General features: G+C 47.8%; 16 non-coding genes across 16 annotated transcripts; all 16 read left to right on the forward strand.

Annotated features, from left to right (window-relative positions):
* Nucleotides 1-399: 399 nt before the first annotated feature.
* Nucleotides 400-590, forward strand: LOC142720891 (U2 spliceosomal RNA). Its single transcript, XR_012873649.1, has one exon. It is a non-coding gene; the product is annotated as a U2 spliceosomal RNA (small nuclear RNA).
* A 1,280-nt stretch (nucleotides 591-1,870) lies between these two features.
* On the forward strand, nucleotides 1,871-2,061 carry LOC142721057 (U2 spliceosomal RNA). Its single transcript, XR_012873814.1, has one exon. It is a non-coding gene; the product is annotated as a U2 spliceosomal RNA (small nuclear RNA).
* A 1,276-nt stretch (nucleotides 2,062-3,337) lies between these two features.
* LOC142720892 (U2 spliceosomal RNA) lies at nucleotides 3,338-3,528 on the forward strand. The gene has a single exon (XR_012873651.1). It is a non-coding gene; the product is annotated as a U2 spliceosomal RNA (small nuclear RNA).
* A 1,292-nt stretch (nucleotides 3,529-4,820) lies between these two features.
* LOC142721050 (U2 spliceosomal RNA) lies at nucleotides 4,821-5,011 on the forward strand. Its single transcript, XR_012873808.1, has one exon. It is a non-coding gene; the product is annotated as a U2 spliceosomal RNA (small nuclear RNA).
* A 1,308-nt stretch (nucleotides 5,012-6,319) lies between these two features.
* LOC142720893 (U2 spliceosomal RNA) lies at nucleotides 6,320-6,510 on the forward strand. The gene has a single exon (XR_012873652.1). It is a non-coding gene; the product is annotated as a U2 spliceosomal RNA (small nuclear RNA).
* A 1,272-nt stretch (nucleotides 6,511-7,782) lies between these two features.
* LOC142720894 (U2 spliceosomal RNA) lies at nucleotides 7,783-7,973 on the forward strand. Its single transcript, XR_012873653.1, has one exon. It is a non-coding gene; the product is annotated as a U2 spliceosomal RNA (small nuclear RNA).
* Nucleotides 7,974-9,253: 1,280 nt separating this feature from the next.
* Nucleotides 9,254-9,444, forward strand: LOC142720895 (U2 spliceosomal RNA). Its single transcript, XR_012873654.1, has one exon. It is a non-coding gene; the product is annotated as a U2 spliceosomal RNA (small nuclear RNA).
* Nucleotides 9,445-10,732: 1,288 nt separating this feature from the next.
* LOC142721047 (U2 spliceosomal RNA) lies at nucleotides 10,733-10,923 on the forward strand. Its single transcript, XR_012873805.1, has one exon. It is a non-coding gene; the product is annotated as a U2 spliceosomal RNA (small nuclear RNA).
* A 1,300-nt stretch (nucleotides 10,924-12,223) lies between these two features.
* On the forward strand, nucleotides 12,224-12,414 carry LOC142720897 (U2 spliceosomal RNA). The gene has a single exon (XR_012873656.1). It is a non-coding gene; the product is annotated as a U2 spliceosomal RNA (small nuclear RNA).
* Nucleotides 12,415-13,706: 1,292 nt separating this feature from the next.
* On the forward strand, nucleotides 13,707-13,897 carry LOC142720899 (U2 spliceosomal RNA). The gene has a single exon (XR_012873657.1). It is a non-coding gene; the product is annotated as a U2 spliceosomal RNA (small nuclear RNA).
* Nucleotides 13,898-15,201: 1,304 nt separating this feature from the next.
* LOC142720900 (U2 spliceosomal RNA) lies at nucleotides 15,202-15,392 on the forward strand. The gene has a single exon (XR_012873658.1). It is a non-coding gene; the product is annotated as a U2 spliceosomal RNA (small nuclear RNA).
* Nucleotides 15,393-16,660: 1,268 nt separating this feature from the next.
* LOC142721045 (U2 spliceosomal RNA) lies at nucleotides 16,661-16,851 on the forward strand. The gene has a single exon (XR_012873802.1). It is a non-coding gene; the product is annotated as a U2 spliceosomal RNA (small nuclear RNA).
* Nucleotides 16,852-18,147: 1,296 nt separating this feature from the next.
* LOC142720901 (U2 spliceosomal RNA) lies at nucleotides 18,148-18,338 on the forward strand. Its single transcript, XR_012873659.1, has one exon. It is a non-coding gene; the product is annotated as a U2 spliceosomal RNA (small nuclear RNA).
* Nucleotides 18,339-19,626: 1,288 nt separating this feature from the next.
* On the forward strand, nucleotides 19,627-19,817 carry LOC142720902 (U2 spliceosomal RNA). The gene has a single exon (XR_012873660.1). It is a non-coding gene; the product is annotated as a U2 spliceosomal RNA (small nuclear RNA).
* A 1,280-nt stretch (nucleotides 19,818-21,097) lies between these two features.
* Nucleotides 21,098-21,288, forward strand: LOC142720903 (U2 spliceosomal RNA). The gene has a single exon (XR_012873662.1). It is a non-coding gene; the product is annotated as a U2 spliceosomal RNA (small nuclear RNA).
* A 1,292-nt stretch (nucleotides 21,289-22,580) lies between these two features.
* Nucleotides 22,581-22,771, forward strand: LOC142720904 (U2 spliceosomal RNA). Its single transcript, XR_012873663.1, has one exon. It is a non-coding gene; the product is annotated as a U2 spliceosomal RNA (small nuclear RNA).
* The last annotated feature ends 1,107 nt before the right edge of the window (nucleotides 22,772-23,878 follow it).

Consider the following 23,878-nt stretch of genomic DNA (forward strand, 5'->3'; position numbering starts at 1 on the left):
ATAAAAGCCTGGGCCCAGGCAGTGTTGGTCAGTGCTGCTCAGCAGGCAGCACTGGACTGGACTGGATTACAGCTGATACAAGGTGTGAAGGAACAAGGGGTGGCTGTGGGCATGCACTTGCTGCCGCTGCCAGTGTTTATCTGCATGGCAGCAGGGCATTTGGGCGTTGCCAGGAAGGCGTTTTTATGTAGATTCCTCCTCTTTCAGCACTGCATTGTGGTGCAAGCAAAAGAAGCAAATCCTGTCTGGCTTCCTCTCCGGCCTTTATTCACCTCCCGTGTAGCTGTGAGTGTGTGAGCCTGCAGGGCCCCATGGAATTGCCTAGAAGTAGGCTGAATCGCTGCAAGGGCTGAACAGCAGTATCGGGCAGGCTCGGACAACGCGCGGCCCGTTCGGGTTATCGCTTCTCGGCCTTTTGGCTAAGATCAAGTGTAGTATCTGTTCTTATCAGTTTAATATCTGATACGTCCCCTATCTGGGGACCATATATTAAATGGATTTTTAGAACAGGGAGATGGAAATAGAGCTTGCTCTGTCCACTCCACGCATTGACCTGGTATTGCAGTATTTCCAGGACCGGTGCACCCTTTCCTTATGTGTTGACTAAAAGCAGATTCCAAAAGTGTTTTTTGTCTTTGCTATTGTTTCTGTCTTTCTGAAGGGATCTCCCCTTTTAATCCCATTATTTCAACACCTGTTGGACAATGCATGAGTGATAATGAGCTCATTGATTAAATGCAATTAATGAATAGATTGCCACCTCTTGTTGTGTGTCGTCTGTGTTTCTGTGTTTCCGGCATTTCACATTGGAACACCTCATTCACCTTCCTTGTCTTCTCTCCGCCCTCCCTTTTAGGTAAGTTAAAGAGCTGCACCTGAGCCAGCCACTGATTGATTGATTGATTGATTGATTGATTGATTGATTGATTGATGCAGCACAACAGTCAAATAGTGGAGTGGAGTAGGGGAACAGCAAACAGCCAATAAAGCAGCCCGCCCGCTCGCCTGCCCGCCACAATGGACCTACCTGTGTACACTAGATGGATGTGATGGAATGTACGGTCGTCCCTACATTTCAAGAAGAAGTAAGAATTGCAGTTGCAACAAAGCCTTGCTTGCCTACAAAGAGAGCAGCAATTTGGATTTGTTACTATGTTACCTAGAAGAATAACAAACTGTGCAAGGATGGAGGTTGTAGGAGCAAGGAGAAGTTGTCTGTAAAGTTGGTGGATGCCTATTTTCCATTTTGCAGTCCCTTGTCTCCCTCTTGTGGCCTCCTGGAGGCAACTAGCTGTGCAAAAAAAAGACAGCCTGGCGGCCGGCTGTTGCAGTGTTGCCCTCTCAGGCAACACTGAGTGACTGACTGAGCCTCACCGTCTTATATAAAGTTCAGACGGAACTTTGCACGTGTCATAGTGGAGCCCTCAGGATTCCAGAGCCAGCTTTCTGACATCATAATGGGGCCTCAGAGATAAAAGCCTGGGCCCAGGCAGTGTTTGTCAGTGCTGCTCAGCAGGCAGCACTGGACTGGACTGGATTACAGCTGATACAAGGTGTGAAGGAACAAGGGGTGGCTGTGGGCATGCACTTGCTGCCGCTGCCAGTGTTTATCTGCATGGCAGCAGGGCATTTGGGCGTTGCCAGGAAGGCGTTTTTATGTAGATTCCTCCTCTTTCAGCACTGCATTGTGGTGCAAGCAAAAGAAGCAAATCCTGTCTGGCTTCCTCTCCGGCCTTTATTCACCTCCCGTGTAGCTGTGAGTGTGTGAGCCTGCAGGGCCCCATGGAATTGCCTAGAAGTAGGCTGAATCGCTGCAAGGGCTGAACAGCAGTATCGGGCAGGCTCGGGCAACGCGCGGCCCGTTCGGGTTATCGCTTCTCGGCCTTTTGGCTAAGATCAAGTGTAGTATCTGTTCTTATCAGTTTAATATCTGATACGTCCCCTATCTGGGGACCATATAGTAAATGGATTTTTAGAACAGGGAGATGGAAATAGAGCTTGCTCTGTCCACTCCACGCATTGACCTGGTATTGCAGTATTTCCAGGACCGGTGCACCCTTTCCTTATGTGTTGACTAAAAGCAGATTCCAAAAGTGTTTTTTGTCTTTGCTATTGTTTCTGTCTTTCTGAAGGGATCTCCCCTTTTAATCCCATTATTTCAACACCTGTTGGACAATGCATGAGTGATAATGAGCTCATTGATTAAATGCAATTAATGAATAGATTGCCACCTCTTGTTGTGTGTCGTCTGTGTTTCTGTGTTTCCGGCATTTCACATTGGAACACCTCATTCACCTTCCTTGTCTTCTCTCCGCCCTCCCTTTTAGGTAAGTTAAAGAGCTGCACCTGAGCCAGCCACTGATTGATTGATTGATTGATTGATTGATTGATTGATTGATGCAGCACAACAGTCAAATAGTGGAGTGGAGTAGGGGAACAGCAAACAGCCAATAAAGCAGCCCGCCCGCTCGCCTGCCCGCCACAATGGACCTACCTGTGTACACTAGATGGATGTGATGGAATGTACTGTCGTCCCTACATTTCAAGAAGAAGTAAGAATTGCAGTTGCAACAAAGCCTTGCTTGCCTACAAAGAGAGCAGCAATTTGGATTTGTTACTATGTTACCTAGAAGAATAACAAACTGTGCAAGGATGGAGGTTGTAGGAGCAAGGAGAAGTTGTCTGTAAAGTTGGTGGATGCCTATTTTCCATTTTGCAGTCCCTTGTCTCCCTCTTGTGGCCTCCTGGAGGCAACTAGCTGTGCAAAAAAAAGACAGCCTGGCGGCCGGCTGTTGCAGTGTTGCCCTCTCAGGCAACACTGAGTGACTGACTGAGCCTCACCGTCTTATATAAAGTTCAGACGGAACTTTGCACGTGTCATAGTGGAGCCCTCAGGATTCCAGAGCCAGCTTTCTGACATCATAATGGGGCCTCAGAGATAAAAGCCTGGGCCCAGGCAGTGTTGGTCAGTGCTGCTCAGCAGGCAGCACTGGACTGGACTGGATTACAGCTGATACAAGGTGTGAAGGAACAAGGGGTGGCTGTGGGCATGCACTTGCTGCCGCTGCCAGTGTTTATCTGCATGGCAGCAGGGCATTTGGGCGTTGCCAGGAAGGCGTTTTTATGTAGATTCCTCCTCTTTCAGCACTGCATTGTGGTGCAAGCAAAAGAAGCAAATCCTGTCTGGCTTCCTCTCCGGCCTTTATTCACCTCCCGTGTAGCTGTGAGTGTGTGAGCCTGCAGGGCCCCATGGAATTGCCTAGAAGTAGGCTGAATCGCTGCAAGGGCTGAACAGCAGTATCGGGCAGGCTCGGGCAACGCGCGGCCCGTTCGGGTTATCGCTTCTCGGCCTTTTGGCTAAGATCAAGTGTAGTATCTGTTCTTATCAGTTTAATATCTGATACGTCCCCTATCTGGGGACCATATATTAAATGGATTTTTAGAACAGGGAGATGGAAATAGAGCTTGCTCTGTCCACTCCACGCATTGACCTGGTATTGCAGTATTTCCAGGACCGGTGCACCCTTTCCTTATGTGTTGACTAAAAGCAGATTCCAAAAGTGTTTTTTGTCTTTGCTATTGTTTCTGTCTTTCTGAAGGGATCTCCCCTTTTAATCCCATTATTTCAACACCTGTTGGACAATGCATGAGTGATAATGAGCTCATTGATTAAATGCAATTAATGAATAGATTGCCACCTCTTGTTGTGTGTCGTCTGTGTTTCTGTGTTTCCGGCATTTCACATTGGAACACCTCATTCACCTTCCTTGTCTTCTCTCCGCCCTCCCTTTTAGGTAAGTTAAAGAGCTGCACCTGAGCCAGCCACTGATTGATTGATTGATTGATTGATTGATTGATTGATTGATTGATTGATTGATTGATGCAGCACAACAGTCAAATAGTGGAGTGGAGTAGGGGAACAGCAAACAGCCAATAAAGCAGCCCGCCCGCTCGCCTGCCCGCCACAATGGACCTACCTGTGTACACTAGATGGATGTGATGGAATGTACTGTCGTCCCTACATTTCAAGAAGAAGTAAGAATTGCAGTTGCAACAAAGCCTTGCTTGCCTACAAAGAGAGCAGCAATTTGGATTTGTTACTATGTTACCTAGAAGAATAACAAACTGTGCAAGGATGGAGGTTGTAGGAGCAAGGAGAAGTTGTCTGTAAAGTTGGTGGATGCCTATTTTCCATTTTGCAGTCCCTTGTCTCCCTCTTGTGGCCTCCTGGAGGCAACTAGCTGTGCAAAAAAAAGACAGCCTGGCGGCCGGCTGTTGCAGTGTTGCCCTCTCAGGCAACACTGAGTGACTGACTGAGCCTCACCGTCTTATATAAAGTTCAGACGGAACTTTGCACGTGTCATAGTGGAGCCCTCAGGATTCCAGAGCCAGCTTTCTGACATCATAATGGGGCCTCAGAGATAAAAGCCTGGGCCCAGGCAGTGTTGGTCAGTGCTGCTCAGCAGGCAGCACTGGACTGGACTGGATTACAGCTGATACAAGGTGTGAAGGAACAAGGGGTGGCTGTGGGCATGCACTTGCTGCCGCTGCCAGTGTTTATCTGCATGGCAGCAGGGCATTTGGGCGTTGCCAGGAAGGCGTTTTTATGTAGATTCCTCCTCTTTCAGCACTGCATTGTGGTGCAAGCAAAAGAAGCAAATCCTGTCTGGCTTCCTCTCCGGCCTTTATTCACCTCCCGTGTAGCTGTGAGTGTGTGAGCCTGCAGGGCCCCATGGAATTGCCTAGAAGTAGGCTGAATCGCTGCAAGGGCTGAACAGCAGTATCGGGCAGGCTCGGGCAACGCGCGGCCCGTTCGGGTTATCGCTTCTCGGCCTTTTGGCTAAGATCAAGTGTAGTATCTGTTCTTATCAGTTTAATATCTGATACGTCCCCTATCTGGGGACCATATATAAAATGGATTTTTAGAACAGGGAGATGGAAATAGAGCTTGCTCTGTCCACTCCACGCATTGACCTGGTATTGCAGTATTTCCAGGACCGGTGCACCCTTTCCTTATGTGTTGACTAAAAGCAGATTCCAAAAGTGTTTTTTGTCTTTGCTATTGTTTCTGTCTTTCTGAAGGGATCTCCCCTTTTAATCCCATTATTTCAACACCTGTTGGACAATGCATGAGTGATAATGAGCTCATTGATTAAATGCAATTAATGAATAGATTGCCACCTCTTGTTGTGTGTCGTCTGTGTTTCTGTGTTTCCGGCATTTCACATTGGAACACCTCATTCACCTTCCTTGTCTTCTCTCCGCCCTCCCTTTTAGGTAAGTTAAAGAGCTGCACCTGAGCCAGCCACTGATTGATTGATTGATTGATTGATTGATTGATTGATTGATTGATTGATTGATTGATTGATTGATTGATTGATGCAGCACAACAGTCAAATAGTGGAGTGGAGTAGGGGAACAGCAAACAGCCAATAAAGCAGCCCGCCCGCTCGCCTGCCCGCCACAATGGACCTACCTGTGTACACTAGATGGATGTGATGGAATGTACTGTCGTCCCTACATTTCAAGAAGAAGTAAGAATTGCAGTTGCAACAAAGCCTTGCTTGCCTACAAAGAGAGCAGCAATTTGGATTTGTTACTATGTTACCTAGAAGAATAACAAACTGTGCAAGGATGGAGGTTGTAGGAGCAAGGAGAAGTTGTCTGTAAAGTTGGTGGATGCCTATTTTCCATTTTGCAGTCCCTTGTCTCCCTCTTGTGGCCTCCTGGAGGCAACTAGCTGTGCAAAAAAAAGACAGCCTGGCGGCCGGCTGTTGCAGTGTTGCCCTCTCAGGCAACACTGAGTGACTGACTGAGCCTCACCGTCTTATATAAAGTTCAGACGGAACTTTGCACGTGTCATAGTGGAGCCCTCAGGATTCCAGAGCCAGCTTTCTGACATCATAATGGGGCCTCAGAGATAAAAGCCTGGGCCCAGGCAGTGTTGGTCAGTGCTGCTCAGCAGGCAGCACTGGACTGGACTGGATTACAGCTGATACAAGGTGTGAAGGAACAAGGGGTGGCTGTGGGCATGCACTTGCTGCCGCTGCCAGTGTTTATCTGCATGGCAGCAGGGCATTTGGGCGTTGCCAGGAAGGCGTTTTTATGTAGATTCCTCCTCTTTCAGCACTGCATTGTGGTGCAAGCAAAAGAAGCAAATCCTGTCTGGCTTCCTCTCCGGCCTTTATTCACCTCCCGTGTAGCTGTGAGTGTGTGAGCCTGCAGGGCCCCATGGAATTGCCTAGAAGTAGGCTGAATCGCTGCAAGGGCTGAACAGCAGTATCGGGCAGGCTCGGGCAACGCGCGGCCCGTTCGGGTTATCGCTTCTCGGCCTTTTGGCTAAGATCAAGTGTAGTATCTGTTCTTATCAGTTTAATATCTGATACGTCCCCTATCTGGGGACCATATATTAAATGGATTTTTAGAACAGGGAGATGGAAATAGAGCTTGCTCTGTCCACTCCACGCATTGACCTGGTATTGCAGTATTTCCAGGACCGGTGCACCCTTTCCTTATGTGTTGACTAAAAGCAGATTCCAAAAGTGTTTTTTGTCTTTGCTATTGTTTCTGTCTTTCTGAAGGGATCTCCCCTTTTAATCCCATTATTTCAACACCTGTTGGACAATGCATGAGTGATAATGAGCTCATTGATTAAATGCAATTAATGAATAGATTGCCACCTCTTGTTGTGTGTCGTCTGTGTTTCTGTGTTTCCGGCATTTCACATTGGAACACCTCATTCACCTTCCTTGTCTTCTCTCCGCCCTCCCTTTTAGGTAAGTTAAAGAGCTGCACCTGAGCCAGCCACTGATTGATTGATTGATTGATTGATTGATTGATTGATGCAGCACAACAGTCAAATAGTGGAGTGGAGTAGGGGAACAGCAAACAGCCAATAAAGCAGCCCGCCCGCTCGCCTGCCCGCCACAATGGACCTACCTGTGTACACTAGATGGATGTGATGGAATGTACTGTCGTCCCTACATTTCAAGAAGAAGTAAGAATTGCAGTTGCAACAAAGCCTTGCTTGCCTACAAAGAGAGCAGCAATTTGGATTTGTTACTATGTTACCTAGAAGAATAACAAACTGTGCAAGGATGGAGGTTGTAGGAGCAAGGAGAAGTTGTCTGTAAAGTTGGTGGATGCCTATTTTCCATTTTGCAGTCCCTTGTCTCCCTCTTGTGGCCTCCTGGAGGCAACTAGCTGTGCAAAAAAAAGACAGCCTGGCGGCCGGCTGTTGCAGTGTTGCCCTCTCAGGCAACACTGAGTGACTGACTGAGCCTCACCGTCTTATATAAAGTTCAGACGGAACTTTGCACGTGTCATAGTGGAGCCCTCAGGATTCCAGAGCCAGCTTTCTGACATCATAATGGGGCCTCAGAGATAAAAGCCTGGGCCCAGGCAGTGTTGGTCAGTGCTGCTCAGCAGGCAGCACTGGACTGGACTGGATTACAGCTGATACAAGGTGTGAAGGAACAAGGGGTGGCTGTGGGCATGCACTTGCTGCCGCTGCCAGTGTTTATCTGCATGGCAGCAGGGCATTTGGGCGTTGCCAGGAAGGCGTTTTTATGTAGATTCCTCCTCTTTCAGCACTGCATTGTGGTGCAAGCAAAATAAGCAAATCCTGTCTGGCTTCCTCTCCGGCCTTTATTCACCTCCCGTGTAGCTGTGAGTGTGTGAGCCTGCAGGGCCCCATGGAATTGCCTAGAAGTAGGCTGAATCGCTGCAAGGGCTGAACAGCAGTATCGGGCAGGCTCGGGCAACGCGCGGCCCGTTCGGGTTATCGCTTCTCGGCCTTTTGGCTAAGATCAAGTGTAGTATCTGTTCTTATCAGTTTAATATCTGATACGTCCCCTATCTGGGGACCATATATTAAATGGATTTTTAGAACAGGGAGATGGAAATAGAGCTTGCTCTGTCCACTCCACGCATTGACCTGGTATTGCAGTATTTCCAGGACCGGTGCACCCTTTCCTTATGTGTTGACTAAAAGCAGATTCCAAAAGTGTTTTTTGTCTTTGCTATTGTTTCTGTCTTTCTGAAGGGATCTCCCCTTTTAATCCCATTATTTCAACACCTGTTGGACAATGCATGAGTGATAATGAGCTCATTGATTAAATGCAATTAATGAATAGATTGCCACCTCTTGTTGTGTGTCGTCTGTGTTTCTGTGTTTCCGGCATTTCACATTGGAACACCTCATTCACCTTCCTTGTCTTCTCTCCGCCCTCCCTTTTAGGTAAGTTAAAGAGCTGCACCTGAGCCAGCCACTGATTGATTGATTGATTGATTGATTGATTGATTGATTGATTGATGCAGCACAACAGTCAAATAGTGGAGTGGAGTAGGGGAACAGCAAACAGCCAATAAAGCAGCCCGCCCGCTCGCCTGCCCGCCACAATGGACCTACCTGTGTACACTAGATGGATGTGATGGAATGTACTGTCGTCCCTACATTTCAAGAAGAAGTAAGAATTGCAGTTGCAACAAAGCCTTGCTTGCCTACAAAGAGAGCAGCAATTTGGATTTGTTACTATGTTACCTAGAAGAATAACAAACTGTGCAAGGATGGAGGTTGTAGGAGCAAGGAGAAGTTGTCTGTAAAGTTGGTGGATGCCTATTTTCCATTTTGCAGTCCCTTGTCTCCCTCTTGTGGCCTCCTGGAGGCAACTAGCTGTGCAAAAAAAAGACAGCCTGGCGGCCGGCTGTTGCAGTGTTGCCCTCTCAGGCAACACTGAGTGACTGACTGAGCCTCACCGTCTTATATAAAGTTCAGACGGAACTTTGCACGTGTCATAGTGGAGCCCTCAGGATTCCAGAGCCAGCTTTCTGACATCATAATGGGGCCTCAGAGATAAAAGCCTGGGCCCAGGCAGTGTTGGTCAGTGCTGCTCAGCAGGCAGCACTGGACTGGACTGGATTACAGCTGATACAAGGTGTGAAGGAACAAGGGGTGGCTGTGGGCATGCACTTGCTGCCGCTGCCAGTGTTTATCTGCATGGCAGCAGGGCATTTGGGCGTTGCCAGGAAGGCGTTTTTATGTAGATTCCTCCTCTTTCAGCACTGCATTGTGGTGCAAGCAAAAGAAGCAAATCCTGTCTGGCTTCCTCTCCGGCCTTTATTCACCTCCCGTGTAGCTGTGAGTGTGTGAGCCTGCAGGGCCCCATGGAATTGCCTAGAAGTAGGCTGAATCGCTGCAAGGGCTGAACAGCAGTATCGGGCAGGCTCGGGCAACGCGCGGCCCGTTCGGGTTATCGCTTCTCGGCCTTTTGGCTAAGATCAAGTGTAGTATCTGTTCTTATCAGTTTAATATCTGATACGTCCCCTATCTGGGGACCATATATTAAATGGATTTTTAGAACAGGGAGATGGAAATAGAGCTTGCTCTGTCCACTCCACGCATTGACCTGGTATTGCAGTATTTCCAGGACCGGTGCACCCTTTCCTTATGTGTTGACTAAAAGCAGATTCCAAAAGTGTTTTTTGTCTTTGCTATTGTTTCTGTCTTTCTGAAGGGATCTCCCCTTTTAATCCCATTATTTCAACACCTGTTGGACAATGCATGAGTGATAATGAGCTCATTGATTAAATGCAATTAATGAATAGATTGCCACCTCTTGTTGTGTGTCGTCTGTGTTTCTGTGTTTCCGGCATTTCACATTGGAACACCTCATTCACCTTCCTTGTCTTCTCTCCGCCCTCCCTTTTAGGTAAGTTAAAGAGCTGCACCTGAGCCAGCCACTGATTGATTGATTGATTGATTGATTGATTGATTGATTGATTGATTGATTGATGCAGCACAACAGTCAAATAGTGGAGTGGAGTAGGGGAACAGCAAACAGCCAATAAAGCAGCCCGCCCGCTCGCCTGCCCGCCATAATGGACCTACCTGTGTACACTAGATGGATGTGATGGAATGTACTGTCGTCCCTACATTTCAAGAAGAAGTAAGAATTGCAGTTGCAACAAAGCCTTGCTTGCCTACAAAGAGAGCAGCAATTTGGATTTGTTACTATGTTACCTAGAAGAATAACAAACTGTGCAAGGATGGAGGTTGTAGGAGCAAGGAGAAGTTGTCTGTAAAGTTGGTGGATGCCTATTTTCCATTTTGCAGTCCCTTGTCTCCCTCTTGTGGCCTCCTGGAGGCAACTAGCTGTGCAAAAAAAAGACAGCCTGGCGGCCGGCTGTTGCAGTGTTGCCCTCTCAGGCAACACTGAGTGACTGACTGAGCCTCACCGTCTTATATAAAGTTCAGACGGAACTTTGCACGTGTCATAGTGGAGCCCTCAGGATTCCAGAGCCAGCTTTCTGACATCATAATGGGGCCTCAGAGATAAAAGCCTGGGCCCAGGCAGTGTTGGTCAGTGCTGCTCAGCAGGCAGCACTGGACTGGACTGGATTACAGCTGATACAAGGTGTGAAGGAACAAGGGGTGGCTGTGGGCATGCACTTGCTGCCGCTGCCAGTGTTTATCTGCATGGCAGCAGGGCATTTGGGCGTTGCCAGGAAGGCGTTTTTATGTAGATTCCTCCTCTTTCAGCACTGCATTGTGGTGCAAGCAAAAGAAGCAAATCCTGTCTGGCTTCCTCTCCGGCCTTTATTCACCTCCCGTGTAGCTGTGAGTGTGTGAGCCTGCAGGGCCCCATGGAATTGCCTAGAAGTAGGCTGAATCGCTGCAAGGGCTGAACAGCAGTATCGGGCAGGCTCGGGCAACGCGCGGCCCGTTCGGGTTATCGCTTCTCGGCCTTTTGGCTAAGATCAAGTGTAGTATCTGTTCTTATCAGTTTAATATCTGATACGTCCCCTATCTGGGGACCATATATTAAATGGATTTTTAGAAGAGGGAGATGGAAATAGAGCTTGCTCTGTCCACTCCACGCATTGACCTGGTATTGCAGTATTTCCAGGACCGGTGCACCCTTTCCTTATGTGTTGACTAAAAGCAGATTCCAAAAGTGTTTTTTGTCTTTGCTATTGTTTCTGTCTTTCTGAAGGGATCTCCCCTTTTAATCCCATTATTTCAACACCTGTTGGACAATGCATGAGTGATAATGAGCTCATTGATTAAATGCAATTAATGAATAGATTGCCACCTCTTGTTGTGTGTCGTCTGTGTTTCTGTGTTTCCGGCATTTCACATTGGAACACCTCATTCACCTTCCTTGTCTTCTCTCCGCCCTCCCTTTTAGGTAAGTTAAAGAGCTGCACCTGAGCCAGCCACTGATTGATTGATTGATTGATTGATTGATTGATTGATTGATTGATTGATTGATTGATTGATTGATGCAGCACAACAGTCAAATAGTGGAGTGGAGTAGGGGAACAGCAAACAGCCAATAAAGCAGCCCGCCCGCTCGCCTGCCCGCCACAATGGACCTACCTGTGTACACTAGATGGATGTGATGGAATGTACTGTCGTCCCTACATTTCAAGAAGAAGTAAGAATTGCAGTTGCAACAAAGCCTTGCTTGCCTACAAAGAGAGCAGCAATTTGGATTTGTTACTATGTTACCTAGAAGAATAACAAACTGTGCAAGGATGGAGGTTGTAGGAGCAAGGAGAAGTTGTCTGTAAAGTTGGTGGATGCCTATTTTCCATTTTGCAGTCCCTTGTCTCCCTCTTGTGGCCTCCTGGAGGCAACTAGCTGTGCAAAAAAAAGACAGCCTGGCGGCCGGCTGTTGCAGTGTTGCCCTCTCAGGCAACACTGAGTGACTGACTGAGCCTCACCGTCTTATATAAAGTTCAGACGGAACTTTGCACGTGTCATAGTGGAGCCCTCAGGATTCCAGAGCCAGCTTTCTGACATCATAATGGGGCCTCAGAGATAAAAGCCTGGGCCCAGGCAGTGTTGGTCAGTGCTGCTCAGCAGGCAGCACTGGACTGGACTGGATTACAGCTGATACAAGGTGTGAAGGAACAAGGGGTGGCTGTGGGCATGCACTTGCTGCCGCTGCCAGTGTTTATCTGCATGGCAGCAGGGCATTTGGGCGTTGCCAGGAAGGCGTTTTTATGTAGATTCCTCCTCTTTCAGCACTGCATTGTGGTGCAAGCAAAAGAAGCAAATCCTGTCTGGCTTCCTCTCCGGCCTTTATTCACCTCCCGTGTAGCTGTGAGTGTGTGAGCCTGCAGGGCCCCATGGCATTGCCTAGAAGTAGGCTGAATCGCTGCAAGGGCTGAACAGCAGTATCGGGCAGGCTCGGGCAACGCGCGGCCCGTTCGGGTTATCGCTTCTCGGCCTTTTGGCTAAGATCAAGTGTAGTATCTGTTCTTATCAGTTTAATATCTGATACGTCCCCTATCTGGGGACCATATATTAAATGGATTTTTAGAACAGGGAGATGGAAATAGAGCTTGCTCTGTCCACTCCACGCATTGACCTGGTATTGCAGTATTTCCAGGACCGGTGCACCCTTTCCTTATGTGTTGACTAAAAGCAGATTCCAAAAGTGTTTTTTGTCTTTGCTATTGTTTCTGTCTTTCTGAAGGGATCTCCCCTTTTAATCCCATTATTTCAACACCTGTTGGACAATGCATGAGTGATAATGAGCTCATTGATTAAATGCAATTAATGAATAGATTGCCACCTCTTGTTGTGTGTCGTCTGTGTTTCTGTGTTTCTGGCATTTCACATTGGAACACCTCATTCACCTTCCTTGTCTTCTCTCCGCCCTCCCTTTTAGGTAAGTTAAAGAGCTGCACCTGAGCCAGCCACTGATTGATTGATTGATTGATTGATTGATTGATTGATTGATTGATTGATTGATTGATGCAGCACAACAGTCAAATAGTGGAGTGGAGTAGGGGAACAGCAAACAGCCAATAAAGCAGCCCGCCCGCTCGCCTGCCCGCCACAATGGACCTACCTGTGTACACTAGATGGATGTGATGGAATGTACTGTCGTCCCTACATTTCAAGAAGAAGTAAGAATTGCAGTTGCAACAAAGCCTTGCTTGCCTACAAAGAGAGCAGCAATTTGGATTTGTTACTATGTTACCTAGAAGAATAACAAACTGTGCAAGGATGGAGGTTGTAGGAGCAAGGAGAAGTTGTCTGTAAAGTTGGTGGATGCCTATTTTCCATTTTGCAGTCCCTTGTCTCCCTCTTGTGGCCTCCTGGAGGCAACTAGCTGTGCAAAAAAAAGACAGCCTGGCGGCCGGCTGTTGCAGTGTTGCCCTCTCAGGCAACACTGAGTGACTGACTGAGCCTCACCGTCTTATATAAAGTTCAGACGGAACTTTGCACGTGTCATAGTGGAGCCCTCAGGATTCCAGAGCCAGCTTTATGACATCATAATGGGGCCTCAGAGATAAAAGCCTGGGCCCAGGCAGTGTTGGTCAGTGCTGCTCAGCAGGCAGCACTGGACTGGACTGGATTACAGCTGATACAAGGTGTGAAGGAACAAGGGGTGGCTGTGGGCATGCACTTGCTGCCGCTGCCAGTGTTTATCTGCATGGCAGCAGGGCATTTGGGCGTTGCCAGGAAGGCGTTTTTATGTAGATTCCTCCTCTTTCAGCACTGCATTGTGGTGCAAGCAAAAGAAGCAAATCCTGTCTGGCTTCCTCTCCGGCCTTTATTCACCTCCCGTGTAGCTGTGAGTGTGTGAGCCTGCAGGGCCCCATGGAATTGCCTAGAAGTAGGCTGAATCGCTGCAAGGGCTGAACAGCAGTATCGGGCAGGCTCGGGCAACGCGCGGCCCGTTCGGGTTATCGCTTCTCGGCCTTTTGGCTAAGATCAAGTGTAGTATCTGTTCTTATCAGTTTAATATCTGATACGTCCCCTATCTGGGGACCATATATTAAATGGATTTTTAGAACAGGGAGATGGAAATAGAGCTTGCTCTGTCCACTCCACGCATTGACCTGGTATTGCAGTATTTCCAGGACCGGTGCACCCTTTCCTTATGTGTTGACTAAAAGCAGATTCCAAAAGTGTTTTTTGTCTTTGCTATTGTTTCTGTCTTTCTGAAGGGATCTCCCCTTTTAATCCCATTATTTCAACACCTGTTGGACAATGCATGAGTGATAATGAGCTCATTGATTAAATGCAATTAATGAATAGATTGCCACCTCTTGTTGTGTGTCGTCTGTGTTTCTGTGTTTCCGGCATTTCACATTGGAACACCTCATTCACCTTCCTTGTCTTCTCTCCGCCCTCCCTTTTAGGTAAGTTAAAGAGCTGCACCTGAGCCAGCCACTGATTGATTGATTGATTGATTGATTGATTGATTGATTGATTGATTGATTGATTTATTGATTGATTGATGCAGCACAACAGTCAAATAGTGGAGTGGAGTAGGGGAACAGCAAACAGCCAATAAAGCAGCCCGCCCGCTCGCCTGCCCGCCACAATGGACCTACCTGTGTACACTAGATGGATGTGATGGAATGTACTGTCGTCCCTACATTTCAAGAAGAAGTAAGAATTGCAGTTGCAACAAAGCCTTGCTTGCCTACAAAGAGAGCAGCAATTTGGATTTGTTACTATGTTACCTAGAAGAATAACAAACTGTGCAAGGATGGAGGTTGTAGGAGCAAGGAGAAGTTGTCTGTAAAGTTGGTGGATGCCTATTTTCCATTTTGCAGTCCCTTGTCTCCCTCTTGTGGCCTCCTGGAGGCAACTAGCTGTGCAAAAAAAAGACAGCCTGGCGGCCGGCTGTTGCAGTGTTGCCCTCTCAGGCAACACTGAGTGACTGACTGAGCCTCACCGTCTTATATAAAGTTCAGACGGAACTTTGCACGTGTCATAGTGGAGCCCTCAGGATTCCAGAGCCAGCTTTCTGACATCATAATGGGGCCTCAGAGATAAAAGCCTGGGCCCAGGCAGTGTTGGTCAGTGCTGCTCAGCAGGCAGCACTGGACTGGACTGGATTACAGCTGATACAAGGTGTGAAGGAACAAGGGGTGGCTGTGGGCATGCACTTGCTGCCGCTGCCAGTGTTTATCTGCATGGCAGCAGGGCATTTGGGCGTTGCCAGGAAGGCGTTTTTATGTAGATTCCTCCTCTTTCAGCACTGCATTGTGGTGCAAGCAAAAGAAGCAAATCCTGTCTGGCTTCCTCTCCGGCCTTTATTCACCTCCCGTGTAGCTGTGAGTGTGTGAGCCTGCAGGGCCCCATGGAATTGCCTAGAAGTAGGCTGAATCGCTGCAAGGGCTGAACAGCAGTATCGGGCAGGCTCGGGCAACGCGCGGCCCGTTCGGGTTATCGCTTCTCGGCCTTTTGGCTAAGATCAAGTGTAGTATCTGTTCTTATCAGTTTAATATCTGATACGTCCCCTATCTGGGGACCATATATTAAATGGATTTTTAGAACAGGGAGATGGAAATAGAGCTTGCTCTGTCCACTCCACGCATTGACCTGGTATTGCAGTATTTCCAGGACCGGTGCACCCTTTCCTTATGTGTTGACTAAAAGCAGATTCCAAAAGTGTTTTTTGTCTTTGCTATTGTTTCTGTCTTTCTGAAGGGATCTCCCCTTTTAATCCCATTATTTCAACACCTGTTGGACAATGCATGAGTGATAATGAGCTCATTGATTAAATGCAATTAATGAATAGATTGCCACCTCTTGTTGTGTGTCGTCTGTGTTTCTGTGTTTCCGGCATTTCACATTGGAACACCTCATTCACCTTCCTTGTCTTCTCTCCGCCCTCCCTTTTAGGTAAGTTAAAGAGCTGCACCTGAGCCAGCCACTGATTGATTGATTGATTGATTGATTGATTGATGCAGCACAACAGTCAAATAGTGGAGTGGAGTAGGGGAACAGCAAACAGCCAATAAAGCAGCCCGCCCGCTCGCCTGCCCGCCACAATGGACCTACCTGTGTACACTAGATGGATGTGATGGAATGTACTGTCGTCCCTACATTTCAAGAAGAAGTAAGAATTGCAGTTGCAACAAAGCCTTGCTTGCCTACAAAGAGAGCAGCAATTTGGATTTGTTACTATGTTACCTAGAAGAATAACAAACTGTGCAAGGATGTAGGTTGTAGGAGCAAGGAGAAGTTGTCTGTAAAGTTGGTGGATGCCTATTTTCCATTTTGCAGTCCCTTGTCTCCCTCTTGTGGCCTCCTGGAGGCAACTAGCTGTGCAAAAAAAAGACAGCCTGGCGGCCGGCTGTTGCAGTGTTGCCCTCTCAGGCAACACTGAGTGACTGACTGAGCCTCACCGTCTTATATAAAGTTCAGACGGAACTTTGCACGTGTCATAGTGGAGCCCTCAGGATTCCAGAGCCAGCTTTCTGACATCATAATGGGGCCTCAGAGATAAAAGCCTGGGCCCAGGCAGTGTTGGTCAGTGCTGCTCAGCAGGCAGCACTGGACTGGACTGGATTACAGCTGATACAAGGTGTGAAGGAACAAGGGGTGGCTGTGGGCATGCACTTTCTGCCGCTGCCAGTGTTTATCTGCATGGCAGCAGGGCATTTGGGCGTTGCCAGGAAGGTGTTTTTATGTAGATTCCTCCTCTTTCAGCACTGCATTGTGGTGCAAGCAAAAGAAGCAAATCCTGTCTGGCTTCCTCTCCGGCCTTTATTCACCTCCCGTGTAGCTGTGAGTGTGTGAGCCTGCAGGGCCCCATGGAATTGCCTAGAAGTAGGCTGAATCGCTGCAAGGGCTGAACAGCAGTATCGGGCAGGCTCGGGCAACGCGCGGCCCGTTCGGGTTATCGCTTCTCGGCCTTTTGGCTAAGATCAAGTGTAGTATCTGTTCTTATCAGTTTAATATCTGATACGTCCCCTATCTGGGGACCATATATTAAATGGATTTTTAGAACAGGGAGATGGAAATAGAGCTTGCTCTGTCCACTCCACGCATTGACCTGGTATTGCAGTATTTCCAGGACCGGTGCACCTTTTCCTTATGTGTTGACTAAAAGCAGATTCCAAAAGTGTTTTTTGTCTTTGCTATTGTTTCTGTCTTTCTGAAGGGATCTCCCCTTTTAATCCCATTATTTCAACACCTGTTGGACAATGCATGAGTGATAATGAGCTCATTGATTAAATGCAATTAATGAATAGATTGCCACCTCTTGTTGTGTGTCGTCTGTGTTTCTGTGTTTCCGGCATTTCACATTGGAACACCTCATTCACCTTCCTTGTCTTCTCTCCGCCCTCCCTTTTAGGTAAGTTAAAGAGCTGCACCTGAGCCAGCCACTGATTGATTGATTGATTGATTGATTGATTGATTGATTGATTGATTGATTGATTGATTGATGCAGCACAACAGTCAAATAGTGGAGTGGAGTAGGGGAACAGCAAACAGCCAATAAAGCAGCCCGCCCGCTCGCCTGCCCGCCACAATGGACCTACCTGTGTACACTAGATGGATGTGATGGAATGTACTGTCGTCCCTACATTTCAAGAAGAAGTAAGAATTGCAGTTGCAACAAAGCCTTGCTTGCCTACAAAGAGAGCAGCAATTTGGATTTGTTACTATGTTACCTAGAAGAATAACAAACTGTGCAAGGATGGAGGTTGTAGGAGCAAGGAGAAGTTGTCTGTAAAGTTGGTGGATGCCTATTTTCCATTTTGCAGTCCCTTGTCTCCCTCTTGTGGCCTCCTGGAGGCAACTAGCTGTGCAAAAAAAAGACAGCCTGGCGGCCGGCTGTTGCAGTGTTGCCCTCTCAGGCAACACTGAGTGACTGACTGAGCCTCACCGTCTTATATAAAGTTCAGACGGAACTTTGCACGTGTCATAGTGGAGCCCTCAGGATTCCAGAGCCAGCTTTCTGACATCATAATGGGGCCTCAGAGATAAAAGCCTGGGCCCAGGCAGTGTTGGTCAGTGCTGCTCAGCAGGCAGCACTGGACTGGACTGGATTACAGCTGATACAAGGTGTGAAGGAACAAGGGGTGGCTGTGGGCATGCACTTGCTGCCGCTGCCAGTGTTTATCTGCATGGCAGCAGGGCATTTGGGCGTTGCCAGGAAGGCGTTTTTATGTAGATTCCTCCTCTTTCAGCACTGCATTGTGGTGCAAGCAAAAGAAGCAAATCCTGTCTGGCTTCCTCTCCGGCCTTTATTCACCTCCCGTGTAGCTGTGAGTGTGTGAGCCTGCAGGGCCCCATGGAATTGCCTAGAAGTAGGCTGAATCGCTGCAAGGGCTGAACAGCAGTATCGGGCAGGCTCGGGCAACGCGCGGCCCGTTCGGGTTATCGCTTCTCGGCCTTTTGGCTAAGATCAAGTGTAGTATCTGTTCTTATCAGTTTAATATCTGATACGTCCCCTATCTGGGGACCATATATTAAATGGATTTTTAGAACAGGGAGATGGAAATAGAGCTTGCTCTGTCCACTCCACGCATTGACCTGGTATTGCAGTATTTCCAGGACCGGTGCACCCTTTCCTTATGTGTTGACTAAAAGCAGATTCCAAAAGTGTTTTTTGTCTTTGCTATTGTTTCTGTCTTTCTGAAGGGATCTCCCCTTTTAATCCCATTATTTCAACACCTGTTGGACAATGCATGAGTGATAATGAGCTCATTGATTAAATGCAATTAATGAATAGATTGCCACCTCTTGTTGTGTGTCGTCTGTGTTTCTGTGTTTCCGGCATTTCACATTGGAACACCTCATTCACCTTCCTTGTCTTCTCTCCGCCCTCCCTTTTAGGTAAGTTAAAGAGCTGCACCTGAGCCAGCCACTGATTGATTGATTGATTGATTGATTGATTGATTGATTGATTGATTGATTGATGCAGCACAACAGTCAAATAGTGGAGTGGAGTAGGGGAACAGCAAACAGCCAATAAAGCAGCCCGCCCGCTCGCCTGCCCGCCACAATGGACCTACCTGTGTACACTAGATGGATGTGATGGAATGTACTGTCGTCCCTACATTTCAAGAAGAAGTAAGAATTGCAGTTGCAACAAAGCCTTGCTTGCCTACAAAGAGAGCAGCAATTTGGATTTGTTACTATGTTACCTAGAAGAATAACAAACTGTGCAAGGATGGAGGTTGTAGGAGCAAGGAGAAGTTGTCTGTAAAGTTGGTGGATGCCTATTTTCCATTTTGCAGTCCCTTGTCTCCCTCTTGTGGCCTCCTGGAGGCAACTAGCTGTGCAAAAAAAAGACAGCCTGGCGGCCGGCTGTTGCAGTGTTGCCCTCTCAGGCAACACTGAGTGACTGACTGAGCCTCACCGTCTTATATAAAGTTCAGACGGAACTTTGCACGTGTCATAGTGGAGCCCTCAGGATTCCAGAGCCAGCTTTCTGACATCATAATGGGGCCTCAGAGATAAAAGCCTGGGCCCAGGCAGTGTTGGTCAGTGCTGCTCAGCAGGCAGCACTGGACTGGACTGGATTACAGCTGATACAAGGTGTGAAGGAACAAGGGGTGGCTGTGGGCATGCACTTGCTGCCGCTGCCAGTGTTTATCTGCATGGCAGCAGGGCATTTGGGCGTTGCCAGGAAGGCGTTTTTATGTAGATTCCTCCTCTTTCAGCACTGCATTGTGGTGCAAGCAAAAGAAGCAAATCCTGTCTGGCTTCCTCTCCGGCCTTTATTCACCTCCCGTGTAGCTGTGAGTGTGTGAGCCTGCAGGGCCCCATGGAATTGCCTAGAAGTAGGCTGAATCGCTGCAAGGGCTGAACAGCAGTATCGGGCAGGCTCGGGCAACGCGCGGCCCGTTCGGGTTATCGCTTCTCGGCCTTTTGGCTAAGATCAAGTGTAGTATCTGTTCTTATCAGTTTAATATCTGATACGTCCCCTATCTGGGGACCATATATTAAATGGATTTTTAGAACAGGGAGATGGAAATAGAGCTTGCTCTGTCCACTCCACGCATTGACCTGGTATTGCAGTATTTCCAGGACCGGTGCACCCTTTCCTTATGTGTTGACTAAAAGCAGATTCCAAAAGTGTTTTTTGTCTTTGCTATTGTTTCTGTCTTTCTGAAGGGATCTCCCCTTTTAATCCCATTATTTCAACACCTGTTGGACAATGCATGAGTGATAATGAGCTCATTGATTAAATGCAATTAATGAATAGATTGCCACCTCTTGTTGTGTGTCGTCTGTGTTTCTGTGTTTCCGGCATTTCACATTGGAACACCTCATTCACCTTCCTTGTCTTCTCTCCGCCCTTTTAGGTAAGTTAAAGAGCTGCACCTGAGCCAGCCACTGATTGATTGATTGATTGATTGATTGATTGATTGATTGATTGATTGATGCAGCACAACAGTCAAATAGTGGAGTGGAGTAGGGGAACAGCAAACAGCCAATAAAGCAGCCCGCCCGCTCGCCTGCCCGCCACAATGGACCTACCTGTGTACACTAGATGGATGTGATGGAATGTACTGTCGTCCCTACATTTCAAGAAGAAGTAAGAATTGCAGTTGCAACAAAGCCTTGCTTGCCTACAAAGAGAGCAGCAATTTGGATTTGTTACTATGTTACCTAGAAGAATAACAAACTGTGCAAGGATGGAGGTTGTAGGAGCAAGGAGAAGTTGTCTGTAAAGTTGGTGGATGCCTATTTTCCATTTTGCAGTCCCTTGTCTCCCTCTTGTGGCCTCCTGGAGGCAACTAGCTGTGCAAAAAAAAGACAGCCTGGCGGCCGGCTGTTGCAGTGTTGCCCTCTCAGGCAACACTGAGTGACTGACTGAGCCTCACCGTCTTATATAAAGTTCAGACGGAACTTTGCACGTGTCATAGTGGAGCCCTCAGGATTCCAGAGCCAGCTTTCTGACATCATAATGGGGCCTCAGAGATAAAAGCCTGGGCCCAGGCAGTGTTGGTCAGTGCTGCTCAGCAGGCAGCACTGGACTGGACTGGATTACAGCTGATACAAGGTGTGAAGGAACAAGGGGTGGCTGTGGGCATGCACTTGCTGCCGCTGCCAGTGTTTATCTGCATGGCAGCAGGGCATTTGGGCGTTGCCAGGAAGGCGTTTTTATGTAGATTCCTCCTCTTTCAGCACTGCATTGTGGTGCAAGCAAAAGAAGCAAATCCTGTCTGGCTTCCTCTCCGGCCTTTATTCACCTCCCGTGTAGCTGTGAGTGTGTGAGCCTGCAGGGCCCCATGGAATTGCCTAGAAGTAGGCTGAATCGCTGCAAGGGCTGAACAGCAGTATCGGGCAGGCTCGGGCAACGCGCGGCCCGTTCGGGTTATCGCTTCTCGGCCTTTTGGCTAAGATCAAGTGTAGTATCTGTTCTTATCAGTTTAATATCTGATACGTCCCCTATCTGGGGACCATATATTAAATGGATTTTTAGAACAGGGAGATGGAAATAGAGCTTGCTCTGTCCACTCCACGCATTGACCTGGTATTGCAGTATTTCCAGGACCGGTGCACCCTTTCCTTATGTGTTGACTAAAAGCAGATTCCAAAAGTGTTTTTTGTCTTTGCTATTGTTTCTGTCTTTCTGAAGGGATCTCCCCTTTTAATCCCATTATTTCAACACCTGTTGGACAATGCATGAGTGATAATGAGCTCATTGATTAAATGCAATTAATGAATAGATTGCCACCTCTTGTTGTGTGTCGTCTGTGTTTCTGTGTTTCCGGCATTTCACATTGGAACACCTCATTCACCTTCCTTGTCTTCTCTCCGCCCTCCCTTTTAGGTAAGTTAAAGAGCTGCACCTGAGCCAGCCACTGATTGATTGATTGATTGATTGATTGATTGATTGATTGATTGATTGATTGATTGATGCAGCACAACAGTCAAATAGTGGAGTGGAGTAGGGGAACAGCAAACAGCCAATAAAGCAGCCCGCCCGCTCGCCTGCCCGCCACAATGGACCTACCTGTGTACACTAGATGGATGTGATGGAATGTACTGTCGTCCCTACATTTCAAGAAGAAGTAAGAATTGCAGTTGCAACAAAGCCTTGCTTGCCTACAAAGAGAGCAGCAATTTGGATTTGTTACTATGTTACCTAGAAGAATAACAAACTGTGCAAGGATGGAGGTTGTAGGAGCAAGGAGAAGTTGTCTGTAAAGTTGGTGGATGCCTATTTTCCATTTTGCAGTCCCTTGTCTCCCTCTTGTGGCCTCCTGGAGGCAACTAGCTGTGCAAAAAAAAGACAGCCTGGCGGCCGGCTGTTGCAGTGTTGCCCTCTCAGGCAACACTGAGTGACTGACTGAGCCTCACCGTCTTATATAAAGTTCAGACGGAACTTTGCACGTGTCATAGTGGAGCCCTCAGGATTCCAGAGCCAGCTTTCTGACATCATAATGGGGCCTCAGAGATAAAAGCCTGGGCCCAGGCAGTGTTGGTCAGTGCTGCTCAGCAGGCAGCACTGGACTGGACTGGATTACAGCTGATACAAGGTGTGAAGGAACAAGGGGTGGCTGTGGGCATGCACTTGCTGCCGCTGCCAGTGTTTATCTGCATGGCAGCAGGGCATTTGGGCGTTGCCAGGAAGGCGTTTTTATGTAGATTCCTCCTCTTTCAGCACTGCATTGTGGTGCAAGCAAAAGAAGCAAATCCTGTCTGGCTTCCTCTCCGGCCTTTATTCACCTCCCGTGTAGCTGTGAGTGTGTGAGCCTGCAGGGCCCCATGGAATTGCCTAGAAGTAGGCTGAATCGCTGCAAGGGCTGAACAGCAGTATCGGGCAGGCTCGGGCAACGCGCGGCCCGTTCGGGTTATCGCTTCTCGGCCTTTTGGCTAAGATCAAGTGTAGTATCTGTTCTTATCAGTTTAATATCTGATACGTCCCCTATCTGGGGACCATATATTAAATGGATTTTTAGAACAGGGAGATGGAAATAGAGCTTGCTCTGTCCACTCCACGCATTGACCTGGTATTGCAGTATTTCCAGGACCGGTGCACCCTTTCCTTATGTGTTGACTAAAAGCAGATTCCAAAAGTGTTTTTTGTCTTTGCTATTGTTTCTGTCTTTCTGAAGGGATCTCCCCTTTTAATCCCATTATTTCAACACCTGTTGGACAATGCATGAGTGATAATGAGCTCATTGATTAAATGCAATTAATGAATAGATTGCCACCTCTTGTTGTGTGTCGTCTGTGTTTCTGTGTTTCCGGCATTTCACATTGGAACACCTCATTCACCTTCCTTGTCTTCTCTCCGCCCTCCCTTTTAGGTAAGTTAAAGAGCTGCACCTGAGCCAGCCACTGATTGATTGATTGATTGATTGATTGATTGATTGATTGATTGATGCAGCACAACAGTCAAATAGTGGAGTGGAGTAGGGGAACAGCAAACAGCCAATAAAGCAGCCCGCCCGCTCGCCTGCCCGCCACAATGGACCTACCTGTGTACACTAGATGGATGTGATGGAATGTACTGTCGTCCCTACATTTCAAGAAGAAGTAAGAATTGCAGTTGCAACAAAGCCTTGCTTGCCTACAAAGAGAGCAGCAATTTGGATTTGTTACTATGTTACCTAGAAGAATAACAAACTGTGCAAGGATGGAGGTTGTAGGAGCAAGGAGAAGTTGTCTGTAAAGTTGGTGGATGCCTATTTTCCATTTTGCAGTCCCTTGTCTCCCTCTTGTGGCCTCCTGGAGGCAACTAGCTGTGCAAAAAAAAGACAGCCTGGCGGCCGGCTGTTGCAGTGTTGCCCTCTCAGGCAACACTGAGTGACTGACTGAGCCTCACCGTCTTATATAAAGTTCAGACGGAACTTTGCACGTGTCATAGTGGAGCCCTCAGGATTCCAGAGCCAGCTTTCTGACATCATAATGGGGCCTCAGAGATAAAAGCCTGGGCCCAGGCAGTGTTGGTCAGTGCTGCTCAGCAGGCAGCACTGGACTGGACTGGATTACAGCTGATACAAGGTGTGAAGGAACAAGGGGTGGCTGTGGGCATGCACTTGCTGCCGCTGCCAGTGTTTATCTGCATGGCAGCAGGGCATTTGGGCGTTGCCAGGAAGGCGTTTTTATGTAGATTCCTCCTCTTTCAGCACTGCATTGTGGTGCAAG

The sequence above is a fragment of the Rhinoderma darwinii genome, unplaced genomic scaffold (assembly GCF_050947455.1).
Source record: "Rhinoderma darwinii isolate aRhiDar2 unplaced genomic scaffold, aRhiDar2.hap1 Scaffold_513, whole genome shotgun sequence".
Lineage (NCBI taxonomy): Eukaryota > Metazoa > Chordata > Amphibia > Anura > Rhinodermatidae > Rhinoderma > Rhinoderma darwinii.